This window comes from Armigeres subalbatus, chromosome 1, assembly GCF_024139115.2.
Source record: "Armigeres subalbatus isolate Guangzhou_Male chromosome 1, GZ_Asu_2, whole genome shotgun sequence".
NCBI lineage: Eukaryota > Metazoa > Arthropoda > Insecta > Diptera > Culicidae > Armigeres > Armigeres subalbatus.
The window spans coordinates 244,944,818-244,962,026 of record NC_085139.1 but is presented as its reverse complement, the minus strand read 5'-3'; the positions used below and the strand labels follow the sequence as shown (position 1 = coordinate 244,962,026).

General features: G+C 36.7%; 1 protein-coding gene across 5 annotated transcripts in view; it reads right to left on the bottom strand.

Annotated features, from left to right (window-relative positions):
* Positions 1 to 17,209, bottom strand: part of LOC134206283 (inositol polyphosphate-5-phosphatase A-like) — a 134,304-nt gene that overhangs the window by 52,839 nt on the left and 64,256 nt on the right. The window lies entirely within an intron of this gene.

Below are 17,209 nucleotides of genomic sequence, written 5' to 3'. Positions count from 1 at the left end.
ACTTATATTACCGCATACTATACCTTCACCTTTGCCACATAAAGGTATTGCAAATCATTATAAAATTTAAATAACAAATATTTATGTATTGGAAATCTCTTAAATGCGCAGAATATGGTACCAGCACGGTAGATAGGCAATCCTTATAGTAAACGTAAACGGTAATCGGTGAGTTGAGAGTAAATCAATAATTATTGAACTCTAAGTATCCATGCAACAATTGTCATTACAGCATACGATTTCAACACCTTACGACTCTTACTTCCCATGAAGGCCAAACATAAGGAACTAAACGCAAGTAGTTCAAGACAAGGATGTTAACGATCATTCAGTAATTTGCGTTCGATCATTTAGTAGTTTGTCAATAACACATTCCAGAAGCTGAATTTCAAAATATGTTGTATGGTGGTCTTCTAGTGCGAAGGTTTTTCTACAACTCTGCCTAATGGTTCGTTGTTTGAATTCCACTAGTAACGGAGTTATAGCTATAGTTTCAGTAACTTAGACTAAATGATAACAAAATTACAATCATTTAGTTTGAGTTACTGCAACTAGCGCTCTAACTACGTTAATAGTTGAATTCTAATAACGAACCATTAGAAAAAGTTGTAGAAAAACCTTCGCACTAGAAGTCCACCATACAACCTATTTTGAAATTCAGTCTCTGAAGTGTGTTATTGACAAACTACTAAATGATCGAACGCAAATTATTGAATGATCGTTAACATCCTTGGTTCAAGACTGTAAACTTGAGAGATAAGTTATTTGTTGGTTTCGAAATTAGTTCCAAACACCGTTTTACAAAGGTTAACTTCGTATTCTTCACAATTTTTGAAACCTGTGAACTAATTGTACACTTTATATATATTTCTACCATTCTAAGAATTGGAAATTTATAAACAAATTCTAAAAACCCGGTTATTTTCCAGTTGGAACGAATTCCAACAAAGATGAATAGATTCAAGAAATTATTTTACTGGATGAAAAATGTGAAAAACTAAATTCAGAACAATGAAAATGTTAATCATATGAAATTACAAATTTAAAACTTCAATTGCCCAAAACGTGTTAAGATCGATATTAGAAAGCAAAATAGTGATTTTGAGCAAAAACAAAAAATTGGGTTGTAGAGGATCAACAATTTTATTGAGAGATATAAATGGCTAAAGGGGCCCTCCTTAGCCGTGCGGCAAGACGCGCGGCTACAAAGCAAGACCATGCTGAGGGTGGCTGGGTTCGATTCCCGGTGCCGGTCTAGGCAATTTTCGAATTGGAAATTGTCTCGACTTCCCTAGGCATAAAAGTATCATCGTGTTAGCCTCATGATATACGAATGCAGAAATGGTAACTTGGCTTAGAAACCTCGCAGTTAATAACTGTGGAAGTGCTTAATGAACACTAAGCTGCGGGGCGGCAATGTCCCAGTGGGGGATGTAATGCCAACGAAGAAGAAGATAAATGGCTAAAATGGTGAAATTGGACTCAACTTAGCAATTGCAAATTAACTAAAAAAATGAGTTTTTGCAGGTTTCGTTTATATAAATTCCAAAAACGAAGGTTGCGGTTGAACGACGGGTTTATATGATATTTCCTAATGCGAAAATTACGAGTAAAGTTGAGCAAATCGTTAAAAACTAAAATTGTGATTCCTATGCGAACTTTGGGCAGTTCGGAACGCACATTCTCGCCTACTATGCAGGACAACGTCTGCCGGGTCAACTAGTATGATATAAATATATTCAATATAAACATAAATAGCCTTTGCGCCGCCCCTAAACCTCCTCAAATATATCTGAAATTTTGCCAGGACTCCTAAATCATAAAAAAAACCCAGATTAATCCACCTAACGGTGATGGCGCCTTTCTCGCGCAAAAAGGTAATAAATGTAGCCTTTACGCTTACACCTCGATGATGTACAAGAAAGGCAAAACAGTTACACCGTCTAATGTTATGATAGAAAATTTACACTACTAGACGACAGATGGCGCTGCCAAAAGTTTCTCGAATTTCCTATGTTCGAATTTTCACTTTCGGACAATTTCATAGTCAGGGTGTATACTCATCTGTGAAAACAAAATTCCCTGATTTTTCCAGGTTTTTTCCAGGTGTTTTACATTAATTTCCAGGTAAAAACAAACGCGCCATATATGGCTTCACAAAACAATGTTGTAAATTACTTAAGAAATTCCTCCAGGAATTCCTTCGCAAGTTCACCCAGAAATTGCTTCAGCCATCCAATTCAAATTCCTTCAGGTATCACATAGGAAATTCCTCCAGGAATTCCTTTGAAAATTTCTCCATAAATTCCATCGGAAAATCCTCCGGATTTTAAGAATTGCTTCAGAACTTCTTCCAGGATTTAATTTGAAAATTTCTTTGCTAAAACTATAGAAAACATCTCAATGAATTGTTTCGGAAATTCCTTTAGAGATGCATTTGTCGATTCCTTTACGATTTTTTTAGATTCCTTTAGGTGTTTGTTCAAAAATGTCTTGTGAAAATTCCTCGGAAATACCTTTATAAAATACTTTGCAGATTTCTCCAGAAATTCTTCTGATTTATTTTTAGGAATTTCTTTGGAAACTTGGTTAAGAATTCTATCGAAAATTTCTTTGAATTTTATTTCAGCTGTTTTTTAAGGAAATATGTTTGAGAATTTTTTCAGGAAATCCTTCAGAACTTCTTACGATAACTCCTTCAGGAAATGTGTTGATGCAAAAATATGAGATTGCTGGGTCCATGACGTTAGGCATAATACCTTCTTTAGGTATGACGTGGGTTGTTTTGGGGGCATTTTATACTTAACATCCTTTATGTTTAACGTCCTTATACCTGTTCGCGTGATCAACATCTAGTTTGTGACCAACATCTAGTTTGCTTGGACCTAGCGGTCAAGGTATAAGTGTCAAACGGCCATGTTATAGCCTATTCAGATTATTCCATACATTCAATTTTCTTTCTCCACTTTAACACGATATTTATTACGATTAATAATCTAATCCCAATCTGAATAGGCTATTAAGCTTATTGAAGCATATTTTGGCAGAACCTTCGGAAAATGCTTCGGATATTTTTTCGAAATTTTTTAGGAACTCATTCAGAAGTATCTTAAGAAAAACTTTAGAAAACACCTAGAGGAGTTTTTCGGATATTTTGCTTCTAAGAATTCTTTGGAAATACTTCGAGAATACCTTTAGAAACTCCTTTGAAAAATCCATTCGGGAATCCTTCGGCTATTCTTTCTAGAATTCCTATAGCAAAATCCTTCACAAATCCCTTACACCTTTTTTCGAAAATCCCTTCGGGTTCCCTTTGGGAATCTCTTAAAGGAATTTATTTCGATTTTTATCTTGGAAATTCTTCCAGAAATAATTTTGAAAATTGCGCTAATAATTCTTATGGACACTCTTTTAGTGATTTCTTTAAATAATTCATTGGAAAACTGATCCCGAAATTCCTTCGGAAGTTCCTCCAGGAATTGCTTTGAAAAATCCTAACTAATTTAGTATTTTGTAATATATTCCTAAAAAAATTCCGTGGGAATACTCAAAAGAATTTACAAAGCAATCCCTAATTGATTTCCCGAATAAATTCCTAGATTTCACCAAGAATAGCTTCGGAAATTCTCAAGTAATTCTTTTGAAGATGGCAAAACGTTTTTTGCGGAACAACGATCCATTAATGTTCACTACATTTTTAATAGATTTGATTGGTAGGGGGAATGACGGCTTTGGTAGGTTTTGTTTTATTATTGTCATGGGGTTTTTTTATGACTGATTATGCTCAAATTTGGCCTAAACATTCTTTGCTTATCAAAGAATATTGTGGCCAAATTTCATAAAACTTGGTCGACAAAAACCCCCCTGACAATAATAGAACAAAACCGGCCAAAGCCGCCTTTTCCTCTATATGAATTAAAGTATTTGTAATGATTTTTTTCATCTTTTGGGAGAATTTCACTCATGAATACCGGGTATTGAAATTTCCTTTTTCTGATTATGTCAGGAATTCCCTGATAATTCCAGGTTTTTTCCAGGTGGGGAGAAATTCCCTGATAATTCCAGGTTTTCCAGGTTTTTCCAGGTAGTACACACCCTGATAGTACTATGAAACTGAACGAAGAGCATACTTACGCCTAAATGCGTGCAACACGAGCATCTTTATAGTGCGATGAAACTCTTAATGGGAAGCCACGGATAAAATATTCATAGATGCAAGGCATTTTTCATAACACATTATTGTTCTATGTGACTATGTCTCATCACTATTTTAATATTATCTATTTTTTGCAATTCGCAATTATTATGAAATTCAATAGTGATCAACAGCGTTTCTGTCTCTGTCGGATGCAACTTGTTGCAAGAAAATCGGTTAAGAGTTTCTACGTGAAAATTTGGCTAATGTTTTTATGGCATTTTGTGCACACACACGCACACACATACACACACACGCACACACGGACAGACAGACATTTGTTCAGCTCATCGAGCTGAGTCGAATGGTATATAACACTATGGGTCTCCGGGACTTCTATCAAAAGTTCGAATTTGGAGTGAAATGATAGCCTTTCGGTACAACTTAGTTGTACGAGAAAGGCAAAAAGCTAATGGACATATGGAAGTCCTTCCATATGGGAGACATATGGAAGGACCTTCCTTAGTCGTAGGGCAAGATGCGCGGATACAAATCAAGACCATGCAGAAAATGGCTGGGTTCGATTCTCGGTCCAGTCTAGGAAATTTTCCAATTGGAAATTTTCTCGACTTTCCTGGCATGGGGATAGTCAAGCCCTTGGGGCATAGTCCCTGCTGCTAGTTCATTATTGTTACAGCTTGCGAAAAACGTTTCTCACGATATGATATACATCGTGAGTGTATACAAAGATGAAATATGACATATTTTCCCATTCTCTCTTGATTCCATCCCTGAGCCTTGGTTTTCAAATCGAATAAAAAAATAATACAAAGTCCAAAATTTTCTCTTTTTTTAAATCATGTGCCGTTTAATATGCTACTCACTGTAGATCAGATTGCCCGGTCACACCACCACCGAGTGGCGGGCAGGCACATCACCATTGTCGTCATTCATCGCTGGCTGACTGGCGTCAACGTCTGCCATTCCATCCCATCCCGTGCTCGTTGGAATTCACGTTCAATGTCTAGCGGAACATTATGCGAGAAAGCGAATGCGCTGAGGGATGTTTCGTGGTCTGAATATAATTCTGCCGATTTGTTTTGAAGCGATATCAACGCTCTTCAAAATGTAAATCGTTTGGCGAGCATCATCTGCTGCCAGCCATACATCAATGCCAATAATATGCAGGTATTTTTATGATGTTTGGTTTTGAAAAGGTCGTAAAATTTTGCTTTGAGAATGAAGTATTGCGCAGATTTTATTATCGTAAATACGCTAGAGCTGGAAGTCTGGTTTTAGAAAGTCAACTTTTGTTGTTTTTACACAAACTCATATATAAGAGAGTGTGGTGTACCGTCTTTCGGCTTCGCTAGTAAGAATCAAAATAGCCAAACTTTGGGTACATTCGGGGAAAAAATAAAGATCATAAAAAAATGGATTACACATCTGCACAAATAGGTTCTTCAAACTATTTGTCATGTTGTCATAAATATTTTGAGTGATGTTTGATGTGAATTAAATGTCCCATAACAAAGCCATATTTTGTTGCGTGTAACTCAATGTTTGATTTGATTGCTCTTTCAATATAATTCACTACATTGTTCCACTCGGTGCTATACCGCCCAGTCAGTATCCGATCGCTGATTTCCTTCTGCCTGGTTCCCATACATTATTACTCTGCAACCCTGACGTTACACATTCTGGACACAGAGGGAGCATTGTTTTCGTTTATAATTTGCCTAGTAAACACCGGGTTGTATACACACGAAACGAAATGCACACATGGCCTGGCTAGAGAAAAAGGGCACACTTGTTTTCCAGTTTCACGTCTATCTGTTCCGAGACAGGATAGATGCTCGTTGTTTATGAGGCTGGCAGACCATTTCGCTTTTTCCCGCTTGCTCGCAAGCGCAAGTGCATTATTATTGCATCAAGTGCTCCTCTGTGCTGCCGCCGGCCCGAGGGGAAGTAATCTCGGATGAATTTTAAATACATTCCACTTTTAATCATACATGCGGGACTTGTTCCACTTTGAAACGGTAAGTTCGCAACGGTGGACTGCGGATAAGGAAGGAGAATTCCACTAGTTCATAGAGAGGGCAGGATGCATAGTCGCTTCCACACCGACTGCATGCACTGAAGTGGAAGCTAGGTGCTTTAGTTTACAGATATGGCGTTCCACATTTGCGGGCGAACACATTTTGCAGCATGACTGATGGATTTGATACAATTCAGCGAAGCCAATTGGCAAAGTCACGAAATTGCATCCGATGTCAAATGACACAGAAATACAAAATGATTCCTCATACAATCCCAGGATTCGTAGAAATCTCTCTCGGGATTCGTTTAAATCCCGCCCGGGATTCACAGAAATTCCATCCGGAATGTGTTGGAATCTCACTCAGGTTCGATGGAATACCACCCGGGAATAGATGGAATCCCACTCGGGATTCGATGGATTCCAGCCCGGGGTTCGATGGAACCACAAAGGCTCAAGTGACTTGAATGTACATGGGCTTTGAGGACATGCCTGGATATGTCAGGTTGCTTTTGGTTTTTTTTACCAGGTGTAGATGACTTTGTTGACAATTTGATCTGAACCCCAAGACAATGTGGACCTTGAACATTTTTTTGGACTTATTTGAAAAGTAATGCATTTTGGAATGAACAAGGGACTTAAATGAACATACTGAGTTGCTTATGATTTGTTACCAGGCGTAGAAGACTTGGTAGACCAAATGACCTCAACTCCAGAACAATATAGATACCTAGAACATCTGCATTGAACTAGGGCAAGGGCTTTTAGGATTTGTCTGGACATGTTGGACTGCTTTCGGTATGTTGATTCTACCAAATTGATTGAAACAATTGATTTTAACTACAGAACACTATGTAGAACCTAGAACAGCTGCTTTGGACAGATTTGAAGAATAAATCATTCGCATTTGTTTTGTAACATGTTGCCTGTTTTATTTTGTAATGCCTCACTTTGAAGAACCGTCATAAAAAATTCAGAAATTATACATGTGGTGTACAAATAGAATCTATACAATTTCATCTAGTCGAATGACATTTGGTCGAAAAGAGATTACGTCGAATGAAAATTTGATCGAATGGTTTAAAATGAATGTTTAGTCTACTAGAGACTTAGGACGTTTGTTCGCAAGGACATTTCGTCGAATGGACATTTAGTCGAACGGAAATTCAGTCGGAAGCAGATTTTTGACAGAATAATCATTGTATATTTCGTCGAAAAGAAAAATGTTGATCATTAATATGTAGTTAAAAACGAATTAATTTATTGCGGTGTTTCGAAAAATTACACAATTATTGCTCCCATATTGACCAAAGAAAGAAAAATAATGGAAAAACAGAAATATTCCCGACACCTGAATTAATTATTGAATGAACTGAATATTAAATGAAAGAAAAAGGATTCACGAAAAGAATAAGAAAACCTGCCTGCACTTTACATTTGATTAAATATCCATTTGATCAAATGTCCCTTCGAATCAACGCTCTTTCGACGAAATGTCATTTGGCCAAAAGACATTCGAATTAATGTAAATCAACGAAATGTCCTAGAACCGACTACGGTGAAGTATTGGCAAAAAAACATTGATATAATTTGTTTGTGAGTTTCGTATCAAAAATAAATAGAATTTTCCCATCGGTACCTAATATTTTGCTATTTATGTAGGTTTTCAATGTTTCCATAGTCCACCAGGGTCTTTGAATGTTTCCGTTTGTTCAGGCACAAATTCCTTCCTAGCTTCCATATTAGTTTCTTCCGCTGCTGATTGAACTACCTCACGTCCACTGAATTCCTCCAATCAGTTCATCCATGTATCGTGTGGATTTAATCGAACTTAATCAAACATTCATTGTCTGTATTTCACTAAATTACCTATCACCGACCTTTTACGCTGAAATTCACTTTCAACATTCTAAACTTCCATTTGACTGAATGTCCCTTTGACCAAATGTCATTCGCCGGAACGTCATTTGACGAACTATCCCAAAGCCATACAATCTTACAGAGCGGCTTCATTATCAATAATTGTTCAGTAGTAGATAGCAAATACGCATGATGAATCACAACTCTTAAAATTATAGTCATGTTAAGCATGCTTGTAAGGCTTCAAGAAGATTAAACAATTTAGGACCAATTTCATTACCTTTGCTCAACTCCTAACCGGTGATTACCCAAACGCTTTGACTAGGTTTTTCATCTTAGCGGAGGCGACCCTTGGATATTAGTATAGACATATACACCAGCGTTTTTTAAAGGTCATATTAATAAAATTAAATTATAATAAAATAATTTTGGAACAACCTTTATTAAGGACTTTAAATGAACACTAATGTTAAACGCAAAAAAATGAGAAAAAAAGAGAAATGCTATTAAACTAATATAATTACCATCCGCCGATTTTTTTTTTAAATTGAATATGAATTCCCGACTAGAAGAGCATAACAAAACTGAACACAATTTTAACACATTGTGATATTTAAAACTTATTTTGATAGTTAATTTTGTCCTTAGTCGCTATTATCTTTCAAATATTGTAACAAGATTTTATCAAAATATTATTTGAAAAATGATTCAGTGTTAATCCCAAAAGTAGGCAATTAAAATGGGTGTAGCTAAGTATCTCACCCATAGATATCACAACGCTAATATAATTTAAAAAGGTTGCTTAATTAGTAATGAGCTTAGTTTTATGTTCTTGAAAAATAATCTCGCCCAGAAAAAAAAACAATGATTGTTTGTCACAATCTAGAGACCTGTTCAGACCTGTAACAATTTATAACTGCACAATAAACATCATATCTAATTCTGTTAGAAAATAGTTATTTTTGCTCTAAAACATATAACAAAATATGGATGGGATCAAGTCAACCATGGTTCGGCGACGGCCGTGTTTTTTTCTTGATCCATAATTTTTCGTCAGTTTTTATCTCTGGGTTTTCTTACTAAAGTTTTCAAGTTTAGTTTGTAATAGTCTTTTTTACATAGTTATGGAGAAGCGATAGTGTGTGACAAAGGAGGGAATGCGTAGAAAATCCCAAACCATCTCAAATGGGCTTCCTGCGGATATTTGAAGACGAAGATTCGAATTTTTTTCTGGATCAAAGTCTACGGAGCGTATCCCGAGTGTGATCCGTCAAATTGCTGAATTTGAAAAAACGCCTGTGTCACTGTGCTGTACAAATTGTGGAAAAAAGAGAGCTCAGCGGATCGGAGAGGCTCATAAAAATCCGTAGCACGCATCTTGTAGATTTTATCGCAGCTCAAGTAAATGGATGATAATTTTTATGGGAGTTTTGCAAGGCAGTTCCCATTAAACGAATTCTCGACTACAGAGTGCACGTCCGATCTCTTCCCTCTATCACACAGAACGATCGCGCGATAATCGAAATAATAAGTTCTTCGTTTTGTTCGCGTCAGATCTAACACAACTTCCTTGCCGTGGTAATTGTGAAGATGCAGAGGTGTTCTTGGTCTCCAGTAACAACAATAACCACACAATAACATTCCTTCACTTTCCAAACTGACTGTAAGCACTTGGCTGGCGTCGTTGTTGAACATTTGCGAGCTGCTGAAACTTGCGCTTCGAGAATAGATGGTAAATCCCAACCACTATTCACTTGGATCGAAGTGCAATTTAAAGTATGCGCAATAATTCATAACGCCATTTGGAATAACGGTCATTTGGAATATTGGACATTAAGTTTAACTGTGATCAGCGTCAAAAGGGGAGGGACATTTTTCATAATGTTGGTGCTGAAGTGGTGCTAAAAAAACCGAGTGTTTAATATAACACAGCACCGGTCGATAATAGAATTGATCCCTTCTTTAAAAACAGGCGTTTGTCCGGATTAAGGGAATAGTGGATATGATCCGTTCTGAAAAAGTAGGCACTTTCCCGGACTAACGTAATGGAAGATGTGATTTCTTCTCTAAAAGTAGGCACTTGCCCGGGTTAAGGCATTAGTGGATGTGATGCCTTCTTTTAAAATGGTGTTTGCCCGGATTAAGGAAATGGGGGATATGATTCCTTGTTCAAAAGTAGGCACATTCCCGGATTAAGGCAATGGTGGATATGATTCCTTCTTTAGAAGTAGGCATTTGCCTAGATATAATTTCTTCAATCAAAGCAAATAGCTGTCTAGCATGACTTTAACTGATATTATCCTTCGCAGGAAGCAAACAATGATATCCTTTCATTATGAGCATGAGTTTCCAAGGCAATTTTCTTCTTCTTCTTCAATGGCTCTACATTCCAACTGGAATTTGGCCTGTTTTACAACCTTATATTCGATTAGCATTTCCTCAGTTATTAAGCTGAAAGCTTATCTATGCCCGCCATTGCATAAGTATGTATCTTGTGTTGGTAAGCACAATGGGTACACTATGCCCTGAAAGTCGAATATGTTTCCCATCCGAAAATATCATAGACCGGATCGAGAATCGAACTCCCCGACTAGGAAGGCAAAACAAGATTATAACATGATTGTAACAACATCAGTTATTTATAACATCCGTTGATATAATCAAGTTAGGATCAATTATTATCACATTTTTTCATAACAAAATTATAAAAGAATTAGTTAACTGTTAACTGTTATGTTTCATTGTTTTGTTAGAAAATTTAGTTATTTTAACAACATCCTGAACCAAGTTTAAAGCAGCCTATGTTAGAAAAACTGTTGAACTCAGTAACACAATATGATATAAATTTGTTATTCTCTCCTGATTGGGTCGCCATCTCGGGATTGATAATCCTACGCCTTAGCTCGCAATGCTACTGGAGACCCTAGGCAATGGTAGATATGATTCAATCAATCGAAATGAAGTCTGCATCTGGAATGAGGCAAAGAAATCAAAACCAAATTTTCAAAACGACTTATTTGCTTTTGTAAACAAAGATTCAAACATCGATTTGACGAATCGGAGAGCACGCCCACGCAAACCAACACCATCAATACGTAGCTGTAGGCTTCTGTTACCTGTTGATGGTGTTGATTTGCGTGGATGTGCTCTCAGATTCGTCAAATCGATGTTCGAATGTTTACAAAAGCAGATAAGTCGTTTTAAAAATTTGGAATTTAAATATGACATCCTTTCGTAAACAGTTTGTTTGGTATTAGCCAAATATGAAAGTAAGTTTTTGATAAATAGAGGAACTGTACGGCACTTCATCTCATAGCTCTCATTTTCATCCCATCAAAAATTTAGATTTGTTTCTTATTTTTATGATTTTTTTTCAGCAATGAGCACGCATGTTAGCGACGAGATTGGTGCTGTATTTCTTTGTTCTGCGATGAGATGAATATATGTTCATTGAGATGGAAAACGGAACAGTACCCCTAGTATCCGTATTTCTGAAAATTGTCTAATATGTTTTATGAAAATTAAAAATACCCTTCATTAGTAAATCATGACAAATCCCGGTTATGCAAAATTACCTTCTTTATATAATTCTGTGTTGAACTTAGCTTATAAGTAAAAAAACACAATAATAAAGTAATAAAATAAAAAATTTTTTATATAATTCTTTCACTATTCTGTAACCACCCATAATAATAGGAATGTCCAGTTTTACTTTTTCTGGGGAATGGTACATTCTAGCAAATGGTCTATTCTGGTGAATAGCTTTCTGACATTTGGTCCATTCTGGCAAATGGTTTTCTGACAAAAATAATTCCGGCAAATTGATTCTGGCAAATGGTTTTCTGGCAAATGTCATCACGGAGTAGCAACAATTGATATGTACAGTATAAGCTAAGCTAAGCTAAAATATGTAACAAAATATGTTATTTTTGTGATAATATTATAACAAAATTTGAAAGCTTTTTGATCAAAGGGTGTCTGGTACCTGGAAAACCTGGAATTATTAGGGATTTTTTTCTCACCTTGAAAAATCCTGGAATTATCAGGGAAATGTCAATACCCGGTAATCAAAACATCATAAGTGTAACTCTTACAAAACATAATCTAAAGGAATTAATGAAGGATTTTGGCTAAAGGAGTTTTTGAAGGTATTCCGAATGGACTTTTGAAAGGAATTCTTAATGGAAATTTCAAAGTTATTCTCAAAGGTATTCTCGGAAAAAAAACCCTAAAAGAATTTTCAAAGAATTTCTCAGAGGAATTCCAAAAAAATTCAGATGGACTTCTAAGAAGATTCTAAAAAAAATTCCAAAGGAATTTCTAGATCATATGCTAGAATAAATTGTCTAGGAAGTCTGAAGGAGTTTCCGAAGAAGTTACTGGAGGAATTTCCAAAAAAAAACACCTGGAACAATTTTCTTTGGGAATTCCAGAAATAATTTCCGAATAAATTCCTGAAGGAATTTATTAAAATGTCCAAAGCAATTCGTAAACGAATTTTCTAAGGAATCTATAGAAAATTTCAGTATGAGTTCCATAAAAAATCCAATCCATCTAGTACTGCTTTTCAAAGCTTAGCTTTTAGGCCGTTTATTGTCCATCATGTTGTAGTGCACGTTTAGGTTCCATCACCAAGATTGGTTAGACACTACCGGTACCGGTACTTTATGGGCATTCAAAACGAATTTCTAAAGGAATTTTCAAAGGAATTTCTGAAAGAGTTTCCAAAGGAATTCCTCAACAGCTTTCCGAGAAAACTGCTAAAGGGATTTCTAAAGCAACTCGTAAAGGAATTTACAAAGGAATTCCCGAAAAAAATCCCAAACAAATTTACGAAACATTTCCTTAAGAGGTTAAGAGGTCCTTTAAGTTTCACTAAAGTAATAACCGAATTAAAATTCAAAGGAATCCCTGAAGAAACTTCCGAAAGAATTCTAAAATCAATTTCCGAAGAAATTTCTACAATTCAAAAGAAAATCATTTTACGGAGGTTATTTCCTAGCAATTTTCTCAGGAAATTTTTGAAGGAGCCCCTAAAAGAATTTCTAAAGAAATTCGTAAAGCAATTGGCATTTCTACAGAAATTTTGTGATTAATTTCCGTGGAAATTCCAAAAGTTTTTCAGAAAATTTTATTTTTATAGACGAGTTGCAGCCTGTAGTGTTATTGTTTATATATATTAAGTTATTTTAACAACATTCTGCACCAAGTTTATAACAAACTTCATTATAGAAATATAGTATAGCATTTACGGGTTTACGTCTATATGAAGCAACCAAACAAATAAACGTTGCCTCAACAATTCCTGCCAAATTTCTGAAAAAATCCACTCGGAATTACGAACAATTCCTCCCGAAGTTGGAAACAATTCCCCCTTGGAAACAATATGTACGGAATGATTCCTCCCGGCATTCGGAATAATTCTTCACAGAGTTCGTAACAATTCCTCCCGAAATTCGGAACAATTTCTCCCGGAATTCGGAATAATTCTTGCCGGAATTCGTAATAATTTTTCCCGAAATTCAGAACAATTCCTACAGGAATTCAGAACAATAATTCACGGAACTTTGAACAATTCTTCTCGGTATTCAGAACAATTTCGCCGGAATTCGGAACAATTCCTACCACATATCGGAACAATTCCTCCTGAAATGGGATACTTACAGTTTTCGTGGAGTACGGAACAACTTCTCTCCGAATTCGAAATAATTTTTCCCGGAATTCGTTACAGTATCTCCCGAAATTCGGAACAATTCCTCTTAAAATTCGAAAAATTCATTCCGGAATTCGGAGCAACTACTCCCACTTATATGGGAATGCCCCCAGGAATTTGCACCCATTTCTTTCGGAATTCTGAACGATTCCTCCAGAAATTCGAAGCAAATCCTTTCGGAATTCGGAATAATATCCTCTGGATTTTGGAACAATTCCTTATAGAATTCGGAACAACTCCTCCCGGAATTCCTAACAGAACCCGGAATAATTTTTCCCAGAATTCGGAGCATCTCGTTTCGGAATTCGGAACAATTCTCCCGGAATTCCGAGTTATCCCCCTGAAGTGCGGAACAATTCTTCCAGAACTTCATAACAATTCCATCCGCAATTTAGACCAATTTAATAAACCAAGAATTCGGAACGATTCCCCCTGGAATTCGGAAAAACTTCTCTTGGAATTTGGAACAATTCCTCGCAGCATTCGAAGCAAATCCTTCCGGAATTCGGAAGAACTTGTCCCTGATTTCGTTGTAATGCTTTATGGAACTCGAAAAAATTCAATCCAGAATTCTGAAGAATTTCTCTCGGAATCCGGAACAAATTCATCCCGGAATTTGGAACAATTCTTCAATTAGCAATTCGGAATAAATCTTCTCTAAACACAAAAGAACTTACTTCCGGAAATCAGACAAATTTCTATCGGATTTCGGGAGAATTCCGTTCAGAGTCTTAGATTTCCCTCCCGGAATTCGGTACAATTCCTCCTGGAATTCGAAACAGTTCCCTTCTTGAAATGCGGAACAATTCCTCCCGGAATTTCGATCCTCCTGAAATGCGGAACAATTCTTCCCGGATTTTGGAACAATTCTCTTCTGGAATTCGGAACAATTCTTCTCGGAATTCGGAACAATTCTTCTCGGAATTCCGAAGAATTTCTATCGGAATTCAAAACAATTCCTCCCGGAATCTGAAGCAAATTTTTTCGGAATTCGAAGTAATTCCCTCCGAAATTCGAATTTGTTTTACGGAAAAAATCTTCCGGACCTCGGAAGAGTTCTCTCGGAATCCGGAACAATTCCTTCCGGAATTTGTAACAATTTCTCGCAAAATTAAGAACAATTCTTCACGGAATTCGGAAGAAATCCTTTCGAAATACAGAGAAAATACTCCCGGAAATCAGAAGAATTGATCCGAATTCCGGAAGGAGTTTTTCCAACTTCCGGGACCAATTCTTTCGACTTTCGGGAGGAATTGTTCCGAATTCTGAGAGGGAAGATTTCACCTAGATTATCAGATTTTCAGAATTGGTCCTGGAAGTTGGACATCCCGGAATTCTAAACAATTCTTTGCGAAATACGGAAGAAATCTACCGAAGTCCGGAAGAACATCTCCTGGAAATCAGAAGAATTGCTATCGGAATTCGGAATTACCCAGATTCTCAGAAAAATTTCCCTCCGAGAATTCGGAACAATTCGTCCCGTTATTCGAATCCGTTCCCCCTTCAAATGCGCGACAATTCCTTCCGGAATTCGGAATAATTCCTCAAAGAATTCAAAACAATTTCTCCCGAAATTCGGAGAAATTTCTCCCGGAATTCGATCCTCCTGAAACGCGGAACAATTCTTCCTGGATTTTGGAATTCAGAAGAATTTCTCCCGGAATTTGGAACAACTCCTCCCGGAATTCGAAGTAAATCCTTTCGGAATTCAGAATAATTCCATCTGGAATTCGAAACAATTTCTTCCGGAATTCGGAACAACTTACCCCGGAATTCGTTGTAATGCCTCATGGAATTCGGGAAAATTCCTTCAAGAATTCGGAGGAATTTCATCCAAAACTCGGAAGAATTTCTCTTGGAATCCGGAACAATTCTTCATAAAATTCGAAAAAAAAATCCTTGAGCTTGATTGACTGCTCGTAGTTGCTACTCCATTATGACCAGATCAGCTGTTCTTGCACAGGGAACCAACAGATGTTTGCTTGGGACTAACACACATCTTCAATGTACAAGTACTGGTGATCTCATTTGCTAGGTCATACTGGCGCCTGCCACGTCAGAATGCAAGTCAATGTAGGGAAGGGGGAGGAAATAATGATGCAATCACTCGCCCACTGCAAGCCGAATATACCTCTGCACTTGCCACGAGTTCATGCGGAATTTGTTTGGAATTTTTGGGTTAGGTTGGAGAGGCAGATGTCCGTCTTGGTTAACGAGCTGCCAATGTGATAGATAGGAGAAAGCAACTGATGGAATTTCTAATTGGATGTAGGAAACGAGCTTTATAGCTCATTTCCAATTCTAGCAGATTACTGCTAGAATATTCAAGTTGAAGGTATAGGAATAGAAATGGAAACGGTATGGAAGTCCATTTCCAGTTCTAGCGATTGCTAGAACATGAGAAATATAGAGAAAGATACAAAGTAGGAGAATGGAACGGACCTGGGATTGATTGAGGCAGAAGCAGTAGCCATATGACTACCAAGCCCGCTTCATAAAATTCGAAAAAATAATCGAAAAAAAATCCTGTCGAAATACGGAAGAATTACTCTTGGAAATCTCTTTCCGGAACAATTCGTCCCAGAATTCGAAACAATTCTTTACGGAACACAGAAGACATCATTTCGAAGTACGGAATAATTTCTCCAGGAAATCAGAAGAATTTCTCCCGGAAATCAGAAGAATTGCTCTCGGAATTCGGAACAATTCCTCCCGGAAGTCGGTAGAGTTCCCCCTTTGAAATGCGGAACAATTCCTTGCAGAATTCGGAACAATTCGTCCCGCAATTCGAAACACTTCCCCGCCTTGAAATGCGGAACAATTCCTCCTGGAATTCGTAACAATTCCTCCCAGAATTCGGGACATTTTTTCCTGGATTTCAGAACAACTCAACAATGCAACAATTCTTTCCGAAATTGGAAACAGTTTCTCTCAAAATTCGGAAGGATTCCTTTCGGAATTCAGAGAGATTATTCCAGAATTCTGAACAATTTCTTCCGGAATTCGGAACATTTTCTCCCTCGATATAATGCCTCTCGGAATTTGGAAGAATTCTTCGCGGAATTCGAAGCAATTCCTTTTGGAATTCGGGCCAATTCCTTCCGGAATTCGGAACAATCCTGGAAGTTGGAAGAATTAAAATTTAGAAGAACATCCCCCAAAAATTAAAAAAAAATCAATTCAAAAAAATTTCACGGAGAATTGTTCGGATTTTTCCAAAGAATTTCAAAAAGATCCCGAATTAATTAAAAACATATCAAAAAATATCCCGCTAAAATTTTACACATTTTTTTCGAGGAAATTTGAAGAAATCTTAAGAAATTTCCGTAAATTAAAAGGAAATTAATGTAGGAATGTGAAAATTCAATAAAACTTTGTGGAAATTCAAAAGTTCAGGGCAGTGTTCAAATCACTCTTCCTTCATGCTTAAATATCTGATTTAATACCAAACCAAGCGTTAAAA